The sequence below is a fragment of the Ambystoma mexicanum genome, chromosome 9, assembly GCF_040938575.1.
Source record: "Ambystoma mexicanum isolate Mex_15411 chromosome 9, UKY_AmexF1_1, whole genome shotgun sequence".
NCBI lineage: Eukaryota > Metazoa > Chordata > Amphibia > Caudata > Ambystomatidae > Ambystoma > Ambystoma mexicanum.
In genome coordinates this window covers 128940937-128955550 of record NC_090931.1, presented here as the reverse complement: position 1 = coordinate 128955550, position 14614 = coordinate 128940937, and positions in this window count along the sequence as shown.

Genomic DNA, 14614 nt, shown 5'->3' with positions numbered 1-14614 from the left:
CATCGTCGGGGAAACATCTGTCCATGGGTCTGTAATGTCAATGACCTTTGTCATTAGATCACAAGATTACCCGAATGTGGGCTCCAAATTATGGTACAGAGAACCGGAAAAAACAACTCTCTGCAGGTGCAGGGGGCAGAGCAATTACATTACTGCATGCCCAGCATCACTGGTATTTCCACACCAAAGTCTAATCAGCTGTAGCCTTGTCATATCCTGAAGTCTTTTTTATTTTTTTTTATACTTTGTTTAACCCAAAGGGTTTTTAAAAGTTTTTGCGTTTGCGTTTCAATCCTTTCCATTTGAATATTGTTTAGCTATGGTCGTTTTTCTATAGTTGACAGAATTGTATCCAAAATTTTTGCTGTGGCAGTGACCCAAGTAGTTCGTCCACCTCCAATTAGCCTCGCCCACCAAGTCGCTACATCGAAAGTGTGGGCTGCAGATAATATCTCCTTCAAGTAAGGACCTCTTATAGCCTCTACTTCTGGGCATCTTAACAATAGGTGTTTGGTCGTTTCCACCATAGCCGGGTCATTGCAAAATCTACAAACGTTCGTGCTCGCCAGGCCTCGTATCATCAAGATTTCGTTCGTATGGAGTAAGTTGAGGCGGGCTCTTATAAAAGTATTCCTCAGCTTGCGGTTTGGATATCTTTTCACGTACGCTTGTAATTCGTGTAGTTTGTGGAACGTCTGTGGCATGTGCGAGGTTAACTTGTACGAAGCGGCCTGGTCCAAAGTAAGTATCCAGTCAAGCTCGTTTAATTTATTTTGGATTTTCATCGGATTGTCCGTCAACTCCTTTTTGGAACATTGAATAGAGTCTAACTTTTCTTCTTGGTCTCTGTACCATCTGTTCAGGAAAGACAGGCGCCCTCCTTCTGCCTCTGTATTTATAGCTTCCAAAAGCTCAGGGCGATTTTCCAGCAATAATTTCCTAAACAACATCAAGCTGTTTCTTTCCACTATCGAGGCAAGTGAGAGTTGGCTCATTTCACGTCTGATCAAAACCAATGGTGTTGAGTTTGGTAGATTTAGGACCTCTCTCCAGTATTGGCTTTCAAGTTTCGTCCAGATGGTTTGTGGTAGCCCCAGCATTGCTTCAGCTCCGTAGATCAGTGTGGGAACTACCTTGGCCTTGTAGAAGTCCACAATTGGTATGAGGGAGAAGCGACCGTATTTTCGATCTATCGCTTTAGCCTGCGATATTAAGTTCTTTATTTTTGACAGCAGATGTTTTTGCATTGCAATCTCCCTTGTCAAATTGTCCACCACAATGCCCAGATATTTAAATTCTGTGACTGTGCCGATGTGTTCACCTTCCAAAGACCATGCATATGAGTCACTTTTGCTTTTGCCTTTCCCAAAGAACATGATTTTGGTCTTGGGCTTGTTTATTTCAAGACCATTTGCCTTGATGTATTCAGCGAAGTTGTTAAGTTGTCTCTGCAGGCCTATTGCTGTTTGGTCTGTGATGATGATGTCATCCGCATACATTATTCTCGAGATTTTCATTTGGCCAATATGCGGAGGGAATGATCTGACCTTTGCTTCTGATTCTTTGTAGTCGCCAATGAAGCTCAGAAATAAAGCCGGGGCCAACGGGCAGCCCTGCTTAACTCCCTGATTGGTTGGGATCTCCCCCGAAAGTGCGCCTTGGTTGTCAAGCCTCACTTGGATCCTTGTGTCCGTGTGTAGTGCTATAATCGGATGTAGAATAGATGCCGGGCAATTCCAAGACCTTAACTTTGCCCATAGCCTCGCTCTGTTAACTTGGTCAAAGGCTTGTCTTAGGTCAATAAAAGCCATGTAGGTACGGGTGCCACCTGCCAGGCTTTTGTATTTTAAGATGTTGACCGTTAGAATGTTAATTGTTGTTCCCACATTCTTTTTGAAGCCAAATTGAAGGGGGTCTTCACAGGGTGCGTCTTTAGTCCACCTTTGGAAGTGTTGTAGAAGTAAAGAACCGTACACCTTGCCAATTACGTTCAACAGGGCAATAGGCCGAAAATTTTTAGGGTCGTCTCTCGCCCCTCTCTTGTAAATGGGTACCACAACTGCAGTGGTCCAAGATTTCGGTAGAGCCCTTGCAGCTGTCAATCTTCGGAGGACCGCACATATGAAGTTAGCCCATGCCTCAGGATGTTCTTTCAGGTGCCTATTTGTCAGACCGTCAGGCCCAGGGGCCCTGGAATTTTTCAATTTTTTCAGAATGTACGTTATATCTTCAAGGTCGTGAAGCTCCACCCAGGGTTCTGTGCTTTGGACCTGTGCAGTTTCGGTGCCAACCTTAGGATCGAAGAAAAGGTTTGCGAAGAACTCTGTCCATTTACCCTCTGCGATGCCATTAATTAAGACGTCTGAATTGATCCGTTCCGTTGCGTTTATCAGGGCCCAGAATACTCTCGGGTTTTTGGTTGACACACTTCGCAACATGTCTTCCGAATCTTTTTGATACATGGTGAGACGATGGTCTCGCAGCCATGACTTGTAGGCTTTTAGCTCGTTGATCCAAAGTTGTTTGTTAGAGCCAGATCTAATTTTCACAAAACTTCTCTTAGCCTTCCTGAGTTGATGTATTTTCTCGACCAAGATTTGGTCGTAAGTATGGATTGATTTGTTTGTATATGTTCTGTTCTTCAAACTCGGTTTCTTGAAGACGTTCAGAAGATCACTGTAGTCGGGAAGGATAGAGACGTGCTCTTGAAGCTCTAACTTGGAGTAGTTATTTGTCAGAGAGATGACACTGTTTAGGCTCAATGCAAGTCGAGTTCAATTTGCATTTGTTACAAGCTTTGGGGCTGAGGCTATTTTTTCAGTTGAAATGGTTGGCCAGGACAGGCATAGAAGATTATGGTCGCTCGCCTTGGTTTTAACCACGTCGAAAGATGAAATGATAGACAGTAGGGCCGATGAGGCGTAGATGTAATCTATTGTTGCCTCCGAACCACAACCTTCCCATGTTGAATACTGAGCTGAATTCCCGAAAGTGGTGGCCACATTGAACAGATCTTTAGATTTCATCAGTACTGACCAAGCTGCACCCCTTGCTTCAGCTTTGGTTCTCGTCGGTTTCTTTCCGCATACTGCGTTCAGGTCGCCGCAAACATATAAATGGACTTCAGAGTGTACAATGTATGCTTTGTCGATTTCTTGTTCGACCATATCTAGAAAATCCTTGTTTGAGATCGCTTCTGGGTTCCAGTACAAGTTTATGATTATTGCTGTTGTCGAGACAGATCTGTTATATAGTGCGTCCCAATAGTTCCATTTTACTTGTACTGAAATCATCAGGAAGTAAAATGTCAGGATTCTAATCATTTTCATTCGATTGCCCATTCTAACTGCAGTTATCAAGCCTGAGGAGGGTCGGCCTTTCAGTCCCTTTTTAGCTGTTGCAAAGGCTATTTCGAAACCATCTAAGATGGGTTTTGTGGTAAGCCATGTCTCTTGAAAACACATGATATCAAAAGAGGCAAAGTTCACGTCACCCCGTACTGTAAGGTGCATAAATCCCTGAGTATTCCATGAGCAGAGTTTAGCTAGATTTGTAGTTGGGCCTCTTTTCGAGTCGTCGTCGCCAGAGTTCTTGTTGGCGATGGATTGCTATTTTTCTTGGGGGCCAAGAACTTTCGGGAGCCATGCCCACATCTTTTGCAAAGGATTTGATTTTTCCTTGTCTTGGTTGCCTTTTTGTTCCGGTTGCACCTTCTGTGTACTCGTTCTTTTAGGCAATGATGGCCCAGCTGGTTTTCTGTCATATTTTGTCACTTCCACCTCGTCACTTTCTTTGTTGTTCATTGAAGGTTTACCCCGTGAGTCAAGTTTTCTGGTATTTTCTTTATGAAGTCTTCGCTTTGGCGAGTTTCTCGTCGATTTGTTCGCCCATGCTTCTTGATATTCCGTATTACGGTTCTCTTGAAGGTGTTTTTGTCTCCTAGCCTCAGGGGATCTATCGTCTAAGGAGTTATACCCTTTCCTCGTTGAACAGTTATTTGGGCTGGGGTAAGTTGGATCATCCCATTTAGCTCTTCTCTCGTCACCAAATTCACTTATGTCATAGCCCATTTTTAGGAAGTCTTTCAAGGAGTCGCGCAGCCTCTGTTTGACAGATTTTGAGGAGATAAATAGATAGGCAGTTGCGCAACAGGCTTCATGAATCGGCTCCACTATTTGCAAATCTCTCGATTCTACTGGTCTTAGTTTCGGTATGCTATGTAGCAACTCCATCACAGTTCTTCTATTCAGGATTACATAGTTGTGGCAGAGGCCGATTTGTTCAATTTTGAAAGCAGGCGGATCTCTAGATCGCATTTTAAGTGGTACCCATCGTCCTTTATCTTCTCTTTCTTGTCTTTTTCCATTTCTATTTGCTGTCCGATCTTCTCGCCAAAGATGGTGCTTGTGTCTGTCTTGGTGCTGAGCCTCATTTCCGGATGTGGATGGGAGGTATTTCTCTCCCCGCCAATTTTCTAGATCACTAGCTTTTGTAGAGTGTAGTTTTTGCAGACCTTGACACGGGGTTTTGCACCCCTTCTCGTCCTGTTTGACAGGACTCCGGGTAACAGAGCGAGTAATCTTCTTACAATGATCCTTCGATGGTAGAGATAGATGTTTACCTCGTACTTCTTTTGATCCTTGCTCCGATCAGGCTTCCGCTTTGTGGACTCCTTTTGCCCCCTTTTCCATTGATGTCTCTATAAGTTCTAGGGAAGGAGGTTTGCAAGATTGATTCAAGTTTTCGAGAACTTCTTCCATCAGAAGATCTTCTGTAGATTTTGAAGTGTTAGAGACTTTGGAAGTCTCCATTTGATTCGTGCCAGTTGGGGTCAAAGCAGCCTCTGAGATTATTGGAGTTGAGCAATTTGAATTTGCATTTGGGCACGCTCCATCACCATAGTTCTTCCTCCTATCTTTGAAGCTCTTTTCCTGCACTGGTAGGCAGAATACCAGTTGCTTTCCCTTAGTTTTAACTGGTGTCGTTGGCAACTTGCGATCAGCAAAAATGGAGAAGTCTTTGTTGGTAACTACTTCCATATTCTTCGTTTGTAAGTTCTTTGAGTTATTCACTAGTTTGGGGACTTTTTTTTCAGATGCAATGTTTTGGGCCTTCTTTGGTCTGTGTCCACTGACGGCGTCATCTTTCTTTTGTGGATTATCTCGCTGGTGTGTACTTGTAGGCTTTGACCTTATAGTTGGCAGTTGGACTGGCGAAGTTTGCTCGATTATGAGCAAGTCTGCCTCCTCCGTCAACTTTGGGGGGGATTGAATTTTTTTTGGGACGTAAAGCACGGTTTGAGACCCCTTTTCGATGCTTGCCGATATAGAGGGCTTTTTCATTCCTTCTGGCGCTATCGTCCAAGGACATTGTGTACCAGCCTTGTTTTTTTCGTGGTCCACCGCAGTGACATACCCTTCCAAATATGCAAGCTTTGCATGCATTGTTGTCAGTAGAGAGCAATTGTCTTTTAATGAATCGTTTATGGCTTCATAAAGCTTGGTGAAGGGGGCCATTGCGACCGCCACCGCTGCCATAAGTGTCACCATATCCGGTCTTTTTTCTGGAGATTTCTCGGGCGAGTGGTTTTGTCCGAGGGTTTTTCCTTTGTCCCTGCTTGGCGTTGTTATTGCAGATAAATTTGAGTCATTTGCCATTTGGTTTGCATCTTCGACTCAAGGGAACCAGACCTCTGGTTCCCCACTCTCCATAAAGTATTTGGGTCTTGCTTCATCATTATAAACAGTGTTCTGTGTTTTGTCAGCGACAGGTTTTGCGGTTTCCAGGCTAGCCATAGGGGACTTGATCTCCACTGTAGTTGATGGCGTCTCCACCACCTCCCGTTCGTCTGTAGGCAAAGCACTGGATTCAGCTTCATCTTTCTCTTCCACACCGTGAGATAGATTTTTAAGATTTCCTATACTGGGATCACCCAGGTCTGGTGTCGAGGCTGGAGTCGCAGATTGTAAGTCTTCTAAGCTGTGCGCCACTTCCAGCTTCTCACTGTCAAGATTTGCAGTTTCCAGGCTAGCCATACCAGTCTCAGTCTCCACTGTAATTGATGGAGTCTCCGCCCTCTGCCGTTCGTCTGTGGGCGAAACATTGGGTTCAACTTCTTCTTTCTCATCCATAACACTGGAAGGTTGATTTATGTGATTTTCTATACTGGGTCCGCCCAGGTCTGGCACCGTAGCTGGAGTCCCAGATTGTAAATCTTCTGAGCTGTGCACCACTTCCAGCATCTCGCTGTCACTTATTTCACATATGTTTTCGAACTTTCTTTTTCTGTGATTCACAAAAAAGTCTGCCACACTTTGAGGCGAGAAGATGTGAGTTGCTTGTTGGCTTTTTGTTTTTGTACTGTCTATAGATCGCCTTATTGTCCTTTTTGGTCTCTGTTTTCCCTCATTGTTGGAATCAAGTCCTTTAGACTTGCCTGGGAGTGTTGGTGCACTTGTCGATGATGTATTTGTCAAAGATTGTTTTTTTGTTTTCAGCATGGTTTTCAATTTTTTACAACACGGACCTTCATCAGATTGTATGTCCGGTGATTTTGTTGACTGGCCGCCATTTGGGTGGCTCGTGTTGCCCATGGTCTCATTGGCTTTTGATGTGACTGTGTCTGCTGACCCTGCTGTGGTCGGCGTGCTAGGAGGGAGCGGATGGATTTCCACCGCCACCCTTGTCGGTTTGCCTGCCAGTTGGTCATGTAGGCAGGGAGCTTTCTGCAAAAGTTCACCCTGTGCATTTTCCGTCATTGTCTCACACCGATCATCCACCAGGGGGACCTTCAGGACGGTCACTACTGGCAAGACTACACCGTCCATTACCTTCTCCGTGGGTTCCTGTTCCGGGAGCCCCACCCTCGGGAGTTCCACTAGGTCCGCCGGCGCCTTAACCTGCAACTTTTCCCGATCAGCGGCTTGCTCCCCCGGACTGGCTCCCCCCATCACCGCTGAGCTCGACGCCGTCCGTCTTCCGACAGGCAGCGGAGCGTTCGCGGCTAACAGTACAGGGCCTGGGAGACACCGCCCGGGATCTCCAGCAGAGACGCGGGTCGCCCAGGTGAGTTTGAAGTTGTTTGGACCAGGTTTTGGCGTACAGGGAAGATGTCCACTCCCCGCAACTCTTCGTCGTTGGTGCACAGATCAGTGTGCTGGGTTCTCAGTACTGGGAGTGTATTTTTTGCCGTCGCCTCCTCTTTTGACCAAGTTGTTTTCGGACAGAAGCTTCTGCTACTCCCAGGCGTCGATATTGTTGATACTTGGCTCATAGCAGGACTCTGTGTCATTGCTGTAGCAGTTTGTTTGGTCTGCTTTGAATATAGCGGGCTTTTCTCTGGGTTTGAAGGCAGTTTTCGGCCCACTTCAGCTCGTGTACGGGACCGTGAGCTCCTTTGCTGAGAGTCTTTATCACATAAAGTCGTAGTTAGTGAAGAAGTCAGAGTAGCGTCCCCGGCGTCCATGGCTGCCATAGACTGCCTGAGACTGCTACTCTGCCGCTACTCCGAGGCCGCTCCGCGGTGTCAGGGAGCTTTTGAATGGTGGTCAGGTGGTCAGGAACAAACACAGTAGACAGACTGAAGAAAAGAGTAGCCTGCAGTCACTGCCTGAGACTGCTACTCTGCCGCTACTCCGAAGTCTTTTCATATATCTACCTTATGGAAAAGATTGAGGGCATGGTACATTGTGCTGTGGCTTGTTCCTATCAGCGGTTTGTGTTCTCTCAGAGAAGTTTGGGGGTCTTCCCTCAGGGCGTCTGTGCAACACAAGTCAGGGAGGCGTGTCTCCTGGGCAAGTGCTTTCTCTTGTAAAACATTGACCATGGCTCTATAGTGCCCCCTCGTGCAACAGATGGCAGTGGATCTGGTCTGGGCCATGCCATTGCAGCTTTCCTTGGCCTGTCAATATATTACAGGTAGCAATGAAACACACCCCAAAGTAAACCCATACAAGGGTGAACCTAGCTCTACTGTCTGGGGCAGACAGGATGTATCTAAACACAAAGAAGAGAATAAGCAAAGGCCATTTTTCTAGCATATTCCATAAGGTGACACCCTCTTCTTCCATACTACTGTACAGTCCTGAAAAAATTGACCCAGTAGACATTAATAAAATCTCATATTCGAATTTATTTAATCAAATACCATGTACAAAAACTCTTATAATTCTAAAAAATGCATTAATATCACCCATAGAATGACTTTCAAATACAAAAAGCAAAACAAATAAAGTGCAAATGCACATCACTTACAATACATTTTTAAAAAACATTACACAAAGACACAACAGACAAACAGTTACATCTTGATCCGAATCATGTGTTCATTTTCCACACCTTTCCCTAGCCTTCCATCTGCCCTTGTGCTTCGCACTTCTATTTGTACGTGGAGCAGATGGGACTCCAGCGTAAGGGCTTCCCATAAGGACAGCATAGCTAGCAATTCTGCCTGTATAGTGCAGGTGCTCCATCAGCAGCAAGTGATTGAGTTGCTATGTAGCAGTGGGACAGAAGCCAATGCTGGCAAACAGTGGATCATGTATTTCTACGTAGCCTGCTGGGCGGTCCATTCCAACAGTGGCCTGTGCATCACATGATGGGGTGAGGCTCAGATGTTTGGGGGGTTATCTAATAAGTGCACCGTTGCCTGCCTCTTTGTCTAGACCAATGAGAGAACTAACATGACCCCCCAGAGGACAAAGCTAACTTAGATGAAGTAGGAACTGTGCATTGGGGAGCTGATATTAGGAAATATCCTAACAGACTAAACACTTCACCAATATAGGAAAACCCAAGGGCGACACTAAACCTATAAGTGGACAAGTAAAAGATTGACAACTGGAAGCCGACCAAGAATCCTGAGAATGGGAATCTCATACGCCCTACAATATTGCACATTAGTACCAGGTAGGTAGGTAGGTGTCAGGGGGCCTCCCAGCCTACCAGGAATCTCAGAATGCGGGTGAGTCACCGGTACCCACACCCCTTTCTCTGACCCCCCTCCTTTTCAATCTCCCCCACGCACTCCCCTCCTCACCCCACCCGGTCCAATTTACCTGCAGCTGCCTTGTCCCTCGCGTCCCAGAACTCTCATTATTCCATGGCTTCCTCCAACAATAATGGCCATCAAGGAAACCGAGATGGGGCCATCCCATCTACATCCGTGGTGGCCATTTTGCTTTGTAGTTTTTCTTTAAAGTCAACCACACAATTTCTCCACTTAGAATAAAACCCTATTAGCACTCTGGAAAGCATGGCAACATAACCGGTCCTGTAATGGCCCGATCCCACATTAAGGCCTGTATTTGCTCAGGCCTGTAACTACTGGCCCAGGACCAATACCTGACCAGTAATGCGCTCCCAAGCCAGGGTATGTTGCCTAATTATTGCCTGACAGACTTGTGCCAATGAAAGTTTCATTTGAAATGGACTGCATTTAGCACCCAGAAAATAACCTTATCCCAGAAAGGCTTAGAGTACAATGAAAATGATGCCCGGGCTGTCCTCATCAAATTGAGGTCCTGGCACATGTCCTCTTTTTGTTCCCAAATGATGCTTTAATAAGGTTTAGAGCTTTTATTCTTCTATAAAGAAGCAACAGGTTTAAGCAGGATTCAGCAGCTTTGCTTCATTTACTCTCACACCTGAGATATTCAATTCTTATGCTTTAAACAATTAAATAAAATTGCCTTTAGTCCACACTGAAGCAAAGATAATCCTTAAACTAAAGCAAGTATCAAAGTTGAATGATGCACAGCATGAGGGAAAGAAGATGACAAAATAAAGGCACAGACTGTTATGCTTATGTTGTGACATGTTTTACATGGAGACTGCCCCTGGGTGGTAGTGGTGGTTGGTGTAAATAAACATGTATTTTTTAAAATTTATTTAGCATTTATTACAGCGCACAAAACCCTCAGGTATCTAGGCACTAGTTACAGAACATAACATAACATATTGCAGGTGTGCCTAGAGCATCCCCCTTACAGCTGGTTTTGGGGTGGTGGGGTGCCAGGCCCTTTTGACCTCCGGGAAGGTGTGTGAACCCCAGCCTCAAGGCCAGGGCAAAACACAAGGGCTACATATACATGGTCATCCCTGTTCTGTCGCTGATTTTCGCCAGGGTTTCTTTGTCCATGGTCTGTCCATGGATCACAGTCATTTTATCCATGGCCTCTGCCCATGTAGCAGGGGTATACATGGACAGGTAACCTTCAGTTGCCCATAGTATCACGGATAAACAACATTACCCATGTTAATGCATGGTCATCACCCTTCCCTGTGCCCCAGTTATTACCCAGAATCAGGGTAATTATGCCCATGCTCTCTGTCCCTGTAAGAGGGATATATACGGACAGGCAACCAGAGTGGTCCATTGTGATATGTGTTTGGGGTTGATAAGTTAAATGTTACTTTAACATTGTTGGTCCATGATTCATGGGCATGCATAATTGAATTTGCTCATCTTTGTATTTCTTGGATAATTATTAAGGGGGTAATTCATAGAATTCAGCGCACGAGTGGCGCACGCAGCTGGCGCACAGTGTGCGCGTGCAGCAGTCTGCGCCAGCCGCGTGCGCCAAAACCCATTTCGGCGCACAGTGTATTCATGGATTTTAACATCCCTAAGCAGCCGTGGCGCAGAGTGGCGCAGCGACCCTGCAGCAGCAACAGTTACGCCCCCAACCCAGCCCCGTGCGCCATGAACAGCGCACAAATCCAGTACATGGCGCACAGGCCAGTGGCCCAGTATACAACCCCACAACCACGAAAACGCGTGTCAAACTCCCCCCACACCCCTCGGAATACACGTACCCTGCTCGCGCTAGGCCAATTGCGTGTAAAACTCCCTGCGCACCCCTTCGAAATACACATACCCTGCTCATTCGTGGGAAATTTCACACGCGGTAGGCCCTGTGCGAGCGGGGAACGTGTATTTCTGGGGTTCGCAGGGAGTTTCACACGCGGTAGGACCTGTGCGAGCGGGGTACGTTTATTTCTGGGGTTCGCGGGGACTTTCACACGCGGTAGGCCCTGTGCGAGCGGGGCACGTGTAATTCTGGGGTTCGTGGGGACTTTCACACGTAGTAGGACCTGTGCGAGTGGGGTACGTGTATTACTGGGGTTCGCGGGATGTTTCACACGCGACTGGCCCTGTGCGAGTGGGGTACGTGTATAACTGGGGTTCGCGGGAAGTTTCACACGCGATTGGCCCTGTACGAGTGGGGTACGTGTATAACTGGGGTTCACGGGAAGTTTCACACGCGATTGGAGCAGGGTACGTGTATTTCGGGGGTTTGCGGGAAGTTTCACACGCGATAGGCCCTGTGCGAGTGTGGTACGTATATTACTGGGGTTTGCGGGAAGTTTCACACGCGATAGGCCCTGTGCGATTGGGGTACGTGTATAACTGGGGTTCGCGGGAAGTTTCACACGCGATAGGCCCTGTGCGAGTGGGGTACGCGTATTACTGGGGTTCGCGGGAAGTTTCCCACGCGATAGGCCCAGTGCGAGTGGGGTACATGCATAACTGGGGTTCGCAGGAATTTTCACACGCGATAGGCCCTGTGCGAGTGGGGTACGTGTATTACTGGGGTTCGCGGGAAGTTTCACATGCGATAGGCCCTGTGCGAGTGGGGTACATGTATTACTGGGGTTCGCGGGAAGTTTCACACGCGATTTTGCTGTCAGAGCGGGGTACGTGTATTTCGGGGGTGTGCGGGGAGTCCTACACGTGAATTGGCAGTGTGGGTCCTCCCAGGTGTGCGCTCTACCCCCTCCACGGCCCCTGCAGGCAGCCCACACTACAGTGGACTACCCTGCACCCCTGGTCATGTCCCGCAGGCAGCCCATCCACCAAGGGCATGCCCCCCAGCCAAGCCACATGTCACCTTGCACTAGTGATCACCAACTCATGTCCCCCAGCACCCCCACCCACTCACCATTGACGGGCACCTGCCAGCAGGCCCCACTCATGTCCCCCAGCACCCCCACCCCCAGCAGTGAGGGGCACCTGCCAGTAGGCCCCCACTCATGTCCCCCGGCACCCCCACCCCACAGCAGTGAGGGGCACCTGCCAGCAGGCCCCCACTCATGTCCCACTCATGTCCCCCAGCACCCCACCCCCCAGCAGTGAGGGGCACCTGCCAGCAGGCCCCCACTCATGTCCCACTCATGTCCCCCAGCACCCCACCCTCCCAGCAGTGAGGGGCACCTGCCAGCAGGCCCCCACTCATGTCCCCCAGCACCTAAACCCCCCAGCAGTGAGGGGCACCTACCAGCAGTCCCCCACTCATGTCCCACTCATGTCCCCCAGCACCCCCAGCCCCCAGCAGTGAGGGGCACTCGCTAGCAGGCCCCCACCCATGTCCCCCTGCACCCACACCCCCCAGCAGTGAGGGTCACCTGCCAGCAGGCCCCACTCATGTCCCACTCATGTCCCCCAGCACCCCCACCCCCCAGCAGTGAGGGGCACCTGCCAGCAGGCCCCCACACATGTCCCCCTGCACCCCCAACCCCCAGCAGTGAGGGGCACCTGCCAGCAGGCCCCCACACTCATGCCCCCCCCCTACATGAAGTAAAGATGCACAATCATGGCCCACTTCTACACCAAAATACCACAGCACGCCACCCATTTTTGAGACGCAATGATTTCCCAATCCACCCCACACTGACATGCCTATCTCAAGACACAAACCAAAAGTCAACTATGTACATCAACACATGTCTGTCACACACACACACTGGTTGTCATTGATTGTGTAAACCCACATTTTCACATGCATTAACCCAATGAGCGAATCCCACACATGGAACAAAAATATGAAAATGTATTATGTACAAAAATAAAGCAATGAAATGAAAGCATAACAAAATAGCAAACATGAAATGAAAACCATGTGCAAAAGATGAGTAAATGAAAAGTATAACCAATTCAAAGTAATCCTAAAGAAAATTAGTCAAAACTCTCCCTCCACCAACGAAAATCCAAAGGAAACGTAAAAAGAAAATCCATTGATCCATGGTGAAATCAAAAGAAAAAGTTCAAAATAATCCAGGCCAGGGCATCATTGAACTCCCGCTCAATGTCCTGGAGGCGGTCCTCTTCCATGGCCCCGAGGGTTCGCAGGGACGACGACATGTTCACCTCCAACTCGAGGCACTCGGCCCGCCTCCGGGCTCTCCGCATGGAGTTCTCCGCCCTGACCATTGTGAGCCGTGCCTCTTCCGCCCGCTGCCGCTCCGCATCTATGGCGTGGCCCAACCGCTGCCACACGGAAGACACTTGAAATCCTGGGTCCTCCTGCCCTATGGCCGATGCCTGCCCCTCCGATGTTGAAGGCCCCGAGCCATCATTGCTCCGACCATGTTGCTGCTCCTGTGCCTGTGCCTGCGCCCTGGCTCTTGCTGCCTGCACGTCCTCCTCCGGCTGGGGTGCAGTTGTCGTGGTGGCCACCCCTGCTGGACGTCCGACTCCCGACTGTGGCAGGGATGTGTCCTCCACCAGCCTGGCCGCTGGGTCAGAGGCAGCTCCACAGGGTACCCAGGTGATACATGGGTGGGAAGATGGCATGGAGGACGACTGGCGCGTAGGTGGTTCAGGTGAGGAGGGGATCGCAAGAAGGTCCAGCACACGGAGGAATCCAGCACCAGTGACCCGTCCCAGTAGGTCACCGTGGTCAAAGAGGCATGCGAGATGACATGCAGTCTCTCCACAAAAAGACTGCAGGTCACCTCGCATGCCCCATTGACGCAACGCTATACCAGCCAGGACAGACTCAACACGGTCCCGGATAGCCACGTCTGCAGGGAGAGGAAGGCCAGTTGTTGTGCGCTCATCCCCTCCCTGAAAACGGGAGGGGATGTAGGCATCCCTGCTGGTGCCAGATGATGCAGTGACAGGATCAGGGACAGGATTACACACAGGCACCTCCGCGGCTGCCTGTGCTGCCTCCTGTCCTTGCCCCTGCACTGCACCACTAGCACCAGCGGAATCCCCACCTCCAGACCCCGTGTATGTCCCTTCCGCAGCCTCCTCCTCCACCAAACCCCCTACCAACCGGGATGACTCTGTGCCATCTTCTTCCGTCGGACCCTGTGGGGTCTCAGCTGCCCCTTCTGCTGCCGAGGAGTTCACCTCCGACCTCCGCCTCTTGGACCTACCCTCGGCAGCTGCAGCCTGGGATGCGGCACCAGACTCCTCACTCCCCGACGAGATGACAATCTGGGAGGGGAGCCGGGCCTTGCGTCTCCGGCTGGTGGTGCGATCCCTGCCGCTGTTCTCCACAACACCCTCTCCGCCCTCTTCATCAGTTGACACTGTAGACAGGGAGAGATAAAACTCAAGCATCAGAGCACTGTGCAATGGACTGATACACACATGAAGAACAAAGCACACAAGTGAATAGGTTCAAGAACACTTTGCTCATGCACACGAAATCCCACAGAAGAAAATACTCATGAGAGTTGTATCATAGAGAAGAATCTCTCGAACAGAATTTTTTATATTGGAACTGTGTGAGTCATTAACATAAAAGCACAATTCCAGGAGAAATCAGACATCAAAAAAATGGTTTGTTGGACCACAACAGAACAAACAAGGATATGTTTTCAA